Source organism: Gavialis gangeticus, unplaced genomic scaffold (genome assembly GCF_001723915.1).
Source record: "Gavialis gangeticus isolate Ggan-Ray unplaced genomic scaffold, GavGan_comp1, whole genome shotgun sequence".
Classification (NCBI taxonomy): Eukaryota; Metazoa; Chordata; order Crocodylia; family Gavialidae; genus Gavialis; species Gavialis gangeticus.
In genome coordinates, this window is record NW_017729015.1 from 2757196 (window position 1) to 2765523 (window position 8328).

General features: G+C 48.5%; 1 long non-coding RNA gene across 1 annotated transcript in view; it reads right to left on the reverse strand.

Annotated features, from left to right (window-relative positions):
* Positions 1-5491, reverse strand: part of LOC109293970 — a 21972-nt gene extending 16481 nt beyond the window's left edge. The window contains exon 1 of the long non-coding RNA XR_002096435.1: positions 5480-5491. This is a non-coding gene — a long non-coding RNA (uncharacterized LOC109293970). The remainder of the gene's footprint in view (positions 1-5479) is intronic.
* Between the last annotated feature and the right edge of the window lie 2837 nt (positions 5492-8328).

Sequence of the window (8328 nt, forward strand, 5' to 3'; positions counted from 1 at the left end):
TCTCCTGGGCTTCCTTCTATGCGTTCACCCTCCCTGGGCCTTCGTGTCCCTAGACGTCTGCTCCTAGGGCTCGCCCCCTCCCGGGGCCTCTCAACGGGCTCACTCACAATTCCCGCGATTGAGGCTCAGGTGGCCTTAGCCATGCCTGGCCTCAGACCCCCTTCCCTGGGCCTATGCCCACTGGGCTTTGCTTGGACGCCCCTCTCTAGGGCTCACCGCAATGCTCTCACCCTCCCTGGGGGCTCTGCCTCGTGCTACCCGCGGTCGCACCCCCAACTGGGGCCTGTGCCTCGCGCTCAGGCCTTGCCCGTGCTTCTCATGCCCTCCGCCCGCTGGGCTCGTCCCAATAATCACCCACACTGGGGCCGGGACACCCCCAAAACACAGCACCCTCTGTGGTTCCAGGACCCCCAACTCTACTGGGGAGCTCCCATGAGGCCTCCTCCAACCCCTACAGCCTTACCCGGTCCTCCGCTTGTAACAATAACCAAAACCATAAGCTAATCAGCTGTGACACAAAACCCCAACTCAAACGCTAGCCTCCTGGCTTAAAACATAAACCCTAAGCCCTCTGGCTCGTCATTATTTCCATCCCTGCCAGGGCTCCTCGGCCTGGTATTCTCACCCCTAGAGCTGCTCAGGTCATCAGGCTTCCCACCTCTGCCTACTCCCAGCACAGCTCTCTCCTTCACAGCTGCCAGAAGGGAACTGCCTCTTGGCCTCAGCCCAGGCTGTTTATAAAGGCCAGGCCCTGCCCCCTTCCGGTCAGCTGACCTCTGATGTTGCCCCGGCAACCCACACCTGTCCTTCTTTAGGAGCAGGGCACTTCACTGCCCTGCGACACTATCTTTGTAACTCCTGGGTGACCGATTCAGCTCTGGTATGGACGAGTCTGAGAGCCTATGTCTGCAGGACAGGGAGAGGGGGTGTAGACTGGGATGAAACACTGTGGCATCCAAAGGGGATATAACTAGAAATAAAACCACCTCAAAACCATTTCTCCTGATCTCTCCCTCTTCACCAGAATGTTTATGTCATCAGGATCTGGCTCATAACCAAGCCTGCTTTCCAGACTAAGATCCCCAAAAGAAGTGTTACGAACCCCGTACAGCTGTGGTTTTTTACATCCTTCAGTGACAACACTTCAAGACAATGGAAGAATAGTCCTGCTCTCTAGATCACCAGTACAGCATTGCCTAGAAGGCTATATTAAGTCCTGGACACCTCTAATTGAAAGGCACCAATACATTGAAAGCACCTTACAGAAAGCAAAGAAAAGCTGTTGGGTTGGGAGGAAAGATTCAAAGTGGAGCTTGCCCAGTTCACAACACTTTGTAGTCCAAATGGCAACACACTAATATTCAGGGCTGTTTGAAGCAAGTGTTCTGATTCAGTCCATCTGCAAAAGCCACAGTTAGTTCACTTATGATCTAAATGTGTCCATGTCAGGAGAGCTCACGTGGTTTTAATGCACCTTCCAAAATATTGGAAAAAGCTAATTAAACTATAAACATATAACTCCATTTTGGAATTTTTCTCGTTGCATTTTTTCTTTACCAGATTTTGCTGATAGAGATTTTTTTTTTACCTGAAGACACTGAAGCACCCAGTACACTTCTTCAGATGGAATTCTGTTCTGTACACTCTGCAAATAATGAATGTTGGAGATGCTTCCTTTAATTGATTAGGTTAGTCTAGGACCATTGTTTTAGCTTGTGTAATGGACTGTAATGTTGAATGTCATGTACTGTAATGTTGTAACATGAACTACAGGTCTCAGAAGCCTCCAGGGGACTGGAGGAAGGAATTGTAATGTGTACTACACTTCCCAGAAGGCTTCAAGGGACAGGAGGAAGCAGAAAAGAAGTGACAGACTCTACTAGAAGATACCAAGGGTCTATGGGAAATAAGGGTTTAGGTTCCAGATGCAGCTGAAGATTTGGTTGATAAATGCCCGTGCATGTGCACAGCTGCAGTGCAACACGCAGGCATTAAGGAGCAGAGCCCGGCAGCTTGGAGAGCTGTGTGCAGGTGGTAAGTCTGGTGGAGCGGGTGTGGGATGGAGCTGTGGCTCATCAGGAAGGCATGGGGGGGCAGCTCCCACTGCTGTGCGCACCCCAGGAGGGCATGGAGGGGGCATGTGCCTCCAGATGTGCAGGGGTGTGGTGGGCAGGCTGCAGCTGCAGGCTGCAGCTTGGGAGCACCTAGCTTTTCTCGGTGGGAGCTGGGCTCAGGGCAAGCAATGGTGGTGTGGTGAGGGGGCTATGTGGGGGGGCTGCAGCCACCCCAAATTTTACCATAGCCCCTCCCCATAGCCCCATTCTAGCACCACTGCTCCCCACCCTGAGCCAGCCCACAGCTGCAGCCTGCCCTGCCCCATCCTGCACAGCTCTGGGGGGCACTTGCTGCCCCCATGCCCCCACCGGGGTTCATGCAGTGGTGGGAGCCACCCCCCAGCACCCTCTGGAGAGCCACAGCTCTGTCCTGCATCTACCCCACCCCAGCTGGGCAGCACCTGCCCCAGCCCCTGCCCCACTCCCTCCCTCACCCCAGGGGACGTTGATCTCCCCCCCAACCCCTTCCCTACCTCCACCCCTTCCACCACAACACAACACACTTACCGGTTACACTGAAAGCAGCATGGCTGGGGGGGGAGGTGGGAAGCGACCAGCTGATTCTAGATGCATATGCTCATCTTGGCGACCACACTGCACCATTTACAAGCAAATCCATACTGTGTACAAAAATAAAGGGTCACAATTAATTGACCATACATAACTGAAACCGTGCAAAAAAATATTGTGTAAATTGAGGCCTAACTGTAAAGCATTTTTGGAACCAGAGGCTGGTTGGGAGTCCCTCCAGAGCTGTAGGAGGGTTTATGGTTTCTCAAGTGTACGTGTCACAATATTAGTGTTCTCTACATGTTACCTGTTCTTGAGTGATTTCACCGCAGTGTCACTGTTTATTATCTGTTACCTGGATCCTAAGTGTATGTACCTTAATGTTAATATTTGTTTACCTGTGCCTATCCCTTTCTCCCTAGCCCATTGGCTTGTGACTCTAATCCCCACCATCCCCTGTATAAAAGTGTGATCTTCCCTTGCCAACTCCTTGTGCCAGTTCTTGGGGTTGTGGGGCTTAGTATCCTTGATAGGCATAAAAAGCATATCTATACATGTGCATCAAGGCTGCTTTGATGTGCTGTAATTACAGCACATTGGAACAGATGTATATCAGCATCCTTGTGTTGAAAAATGGCAGCAGGGGTGCTTTAACTAAAGCTCATTCAGTGAGTTTTAGTTAAAAGTGCCCCTGCTTCCATTTTTTCAACGTGGGGATGCTGATACATGTGATGCTTAATATGCTTTAATTACAGTGGCTCTTGGAGCTGCTGTAATGAAAGCACCGCCCCCCTCCACCTCCTGGAGCACATGTATAAACGCCCGAAGAGATGCATCACTTCCTGTTTTCACTGCCTTGTGGAACTCACTAGGATTTTCTCTGAATAAATTCCCTTTTTACCATCACACTCAAACCTCCTGCCTCTGTTTACAACCCACTGGGTGCATCTCCTGGAGACACTGACTGTGCAGTTGACTAATTAACTGTGCAGTAAATGTTTCAGAATCTACACAAGTGCCCCTATTTGGGCACACAAAACTAATAAACTCTGCACCCTGATGTGCAGTTTTTTCATGTGCAGCAGCACATGTGTAGATGCTGACCCAGATGGCTGGGGCAAGAGGGTGTTTTAGTGCAGGGTATGCCTGCTGGCTAGCCCCATGCTGAAGCATCAACATGCCTCAGCCAGCTCCTCCATAGCCCATTAAGCCCAGTAGGAGAAGCCCCACATTGGCAGTTTGACCCTCTGGGCCCCCTGTCAATCGGGCTGCTGTAACCCAGCTCAGTGTGCTGTGGTCCAGGCGCACATGTAAAGCATGCACCCTGGAGCTTCCTGGGAGCAATAGCCTATAGAGCAATCAACTCTGAAGTTTATTGTTGTACATTAATGGCATGTGTAGACAGACTCACTGAATCTAGCCCCATTCCCACTGAAATTAAAGAACTGTTGCGCTAGGTGCTGTACACATACCGGAAATAGGTTATTTCTGTCCCAAAAGCTTACAACCTTAGGATAACAGAGACAATGTAGCAGATAGGTAAAAAAAAGGAGAGGATTCTGGTCATCACAATAAACAGTGCTCACAGCAAGCCAGCTGCCTAATTCTTCCCAAGCACAAACATTAACAGTTGCTGGCTCAGGATGAGGAAGCTGCAGTTTCTCTGTCTTATACACTCGCCCAGTTCTGTTTTGCATGCCAGTGACACTTGATTTAGACCCAACATCTCTTGTCCAATTCAACTCCAGGCAATGCAGCAATTTAAAGAAATATCCAGTGTTTCTGCTAATTGGGACAAAACAGGCCTGTGGGGCCTTTCCTTATTATACTCCCTGAACAATGTTCACCGATCAGAACCAGAGATTCTACTAAGTACCTTGGGGTGGTAATTCACAAAGACAAAATAAGGAGTTTGCAGATAATTTGTCTTTCCTTCGATCCCAGAACTGTCCTGCTGAGCAACACTGGCTCTGTCCCTAATTGGCAACATTAATACAATTAAGACGATAATTTTGCCCCGATTTGCTTCTGTGTTACAAAGAATCACACTCTGCATCCCTCAACACATTTTTTCTGTGTTAAATTCTATCATTAATTCTTTCCTTTGGGCTACCAGGCAAGTCAAATCTCACCTTCAGACATCACAACCTCCTTCAGATCAGGAGCTCTCGCTCTTCTTAACTGTTACATTTTTCACACAGAAGACGTAGAGGTCCTGGGAGGGGCAATGAAAACTATTATTTATTTGAATTTAAACACAGTATTAATGAATATCTGGTGAAAACACTGGGCATGTGGCTTCAATTAAAAACAGAATACAAAAAAGAATTACAATGTCAAAACAACATCTCATTTCTCCCTGCCCCATAGCAACCGAACACCCCAACCAGGACAAAAATTACAAATCCTGCATTCCCATTAACCAACCCCTCCTTCCTCCTACACGGGGTCTCAGTTATCCTCTCTGATCACCTGGTAAAGCAGGTTGGGGGCTGTTGTGGGGAACTAGAATGGCTCTCCTGAGCCAATTTAGAAGGAGCTTGCAAAGACAAAGAAGATGCAGTGGAGAGACTAGAATGGCACTGACAGACAGGGCCAAAGGAAGGGTGACTCAGTGACTCAGAGTAGAGGTCACATACAGAAGAGAAAGAAAATCCTAAATATTGTCAAGGGCTCTAACCTAAGACCCAGAAGCGTTCAGGATTGGGATGGGGAGACATGAGGGGAGGCAGGTCAGAACTGGAACCAGAAAATGTGTACAGATGGTTTATTGTGTAATCTAGGTCTGCATAACTACTTGTGCCACCTGCAGTTGGCAGTGATTGCTTTTGGAATCTTTGAAATATGGGTGCTACAATTGTCCTGTGTCCCTGAAGAGATGAGTTGAACTGTAATCCAGGGTGCCCACAAGGTTGGATAGAGTTGGCTAAGCTAGTGGGGAACCAGCATTAGACTCAGGGCCTAGGCAGCCTGTATTTGGGGTCTTGCAGAATGGAGTGCTAGACAGAAACCAGCACTGTGCTGCAGAGCCTATAGAAAGAGACAGGGTCAGAGCCTACTCAGACTCAGGGATCTTAAACCACATGCATCTAGTATGTAAGACCCAAACACAGCAGTCTGGCAAGGACACAGTAGTATATAGGGCTTTCCTAGAGCTGAGATGCTTGCCTTTACAGTTTGCAACATACATGAACAAGGAGGCACTATAGGCCAGAGTCTGCTACTTTTGTTAGGGACATGAGCAGACTTAATAGTGCCTGTACATGAGCCCGGAGGCCACTTTGACTCACTGTAATTACAACCTGTCAGATAGGGTTGCCAACTCTGACTGAAGCTATTCTGGGAGATTTTTCCCCCCAATATGACATAATATGATTGATAGGGTGCACCAATAGAGACTTTCTGGGCCGATACCAATGGCTAATTATTAACCAGCCATATCATCCAATACTGATCCAATTGCTGATATGCAGCCGGGCAACTTGGAGAGCACCGTCTGGCTGGTAAGTCTGTTGTGGGGGAAGGGGCAAGGGGAGAGGGAATGGGTTAGGAGGACAGATTGAGGCCCCTGCGGTGAGGGAGGGAGTGGGGCTGGCACTGGGCCAGGGGCAGAAGAGGGCTAGGGTGGGGGCTGCAGCCACCCCACGATTTGCTGTAGCCCCCCTCCCAGTGCTACTGTTGCCCACCCCGAGTGCAGCCCCAGGTCAATGCCCCCACCAGGAAGAGCCAGGGGCTGGTCCCTGGCCCCAGCCCACAGTGGCAGCCCACCCTCACCCCGTGTGCAGATCCAGAGGCACACCCACTCCATGCCTTCCCAGGGTGCATGCAGTGGCAGGAGCCACCACCCTCTCCCTGTGCCCCCTGGATGATCTGCTTGCAGCTCTGTCCTGTGCCCCACCCCAGCTGTGCAGCACCTGCCTCTGCCTCTGCCCCAGCCTCAGCCCCACACCTCCCTCACCACTGGGACCTCAGTCTGCCCCTTTTCCCATGCCCCTTTCCAGACAATAAACTTACCATCCTGAATTGGCTGCTCTTCACACTGCTGGGCTGCACTCGTGGTCACCTGCATGCTGCTCTGTGGCTGTACACATGCACAAGGCATTTATCGGCGACCTTACTGGCCACATCAGCCAAAAAAAGCTGATTGCTGATACAGTCAATTTTCCTTATATCAGTGCCAATCCATTATGGGACCAATGTATCGGTGCACCTCTAGTCATTAATTGTACTGTTCAACCTGTTCACAATATCAGTCTTCTGGATTCCTTTCAATAGTCACTCAGAGATCAATTCCGACAGACTCCTGGCCAATCTGGGAGGGTTGGCAACCCTAATGTTGGAGCAGACTTGATTAATCAAGTTTGCTAGAGTTTGGTAATTATTGTCCTTCAGCGGCCTCCACATCTCGTGTATCAGCATCCCTGTGTTTCAGAAAGGCAGCAAGGGTGCTTTAACTTGCAATGAGCTTTAGATAAAGCACCCTGTCACCATTTTGAAGCCTGGGGATGCTGATACTTGAGATGTTCTGGGTGCTTTAATTAGAGCAGATCTCAGAGCTGGAGCATGTGTAAAAATGCCCAAAGTGCCTCAGCGCAATTCTATTCTACCCTGCTCAAGGCCCTGATAATCAGTTAATGCAAAAGGTGGGTGAGCCCTCCTCCTTCTCACTGCTTTTCTATGAGTCAATATTAAGGATCAAATGACGCTGTTACAAAAGTGGAAGCATTAGTGGGTTTTCAGAGGCATGAACAGAATAGAACAGAATCACACTTGGGTACCTAAGTCCTCTCATTTGCCTAATAGGTGGAATAGGATCTGGCCCTAAGTGATGCTAAAAAGCATTACATTCAAAATGGATCACAAGAAATTTTTCTTTTTACATGATGACCAATTATCCTTCAAAACTCACTGCTATTAACTATGAGGCAGGCCAAGAACTTGGCAGGATTAAAAAAACAGGTTAGACAGGTATACAGAAAACACAGACATTCAAGCTGGATTAGATAAAATGCAGCTCTCTAAGAATGATCTGAATTCACCTGTTTCATGGCAATAGTTACTGGCTGCATGGGGTGGAAAAAAATCTTTGTTTATTGGCTAAATCCAGCCCATGAAGGCTAGTGTATTTTCTTCTGAAGCATCTGCTAGTGACCACTGTTGGAGACACATTAAGATGGACCCCGATCTGATCCACTATGGCAACTCTTGTCCTTCAAAGGAAAGTGGATAGTTACTAAATGGTATGGACTGTCTGACGAATACAATTTCATGAACGTGACAGATATGTGCATTTTTCAGGAATGTCAATGACTTCCCCAATCATTCTTGAATGAAGAAAAGTCTGGCCGCAAACATCACACTTTAAGGCACAAAAATATTCACAGATGTTTTGTTGTACACTCTGACCAGACCTATGCCTGGGTATTACTAGATCATAGGCCCAATTCTACACTCACATGCTCCAGTTTTGCATAAATACGCTGGCTCCAAAAAGAGCTATTCCTGATTACACCATTGTGTGAGGACGTTGGGATCCTGCATGTCAATTGTAACACTAACCACTAATACAGTATTTGCATTCAGTGCAGAAAAGCCTGTGATCTTGCATTGCCTTGGCGTTTGTCTCCTCCAAATCCCCCTGATAAAAATCTCAGAGAGGAAGCCATTGGTTTAGTTCTTCCGCCTGCCCAGCTATAACAATGAT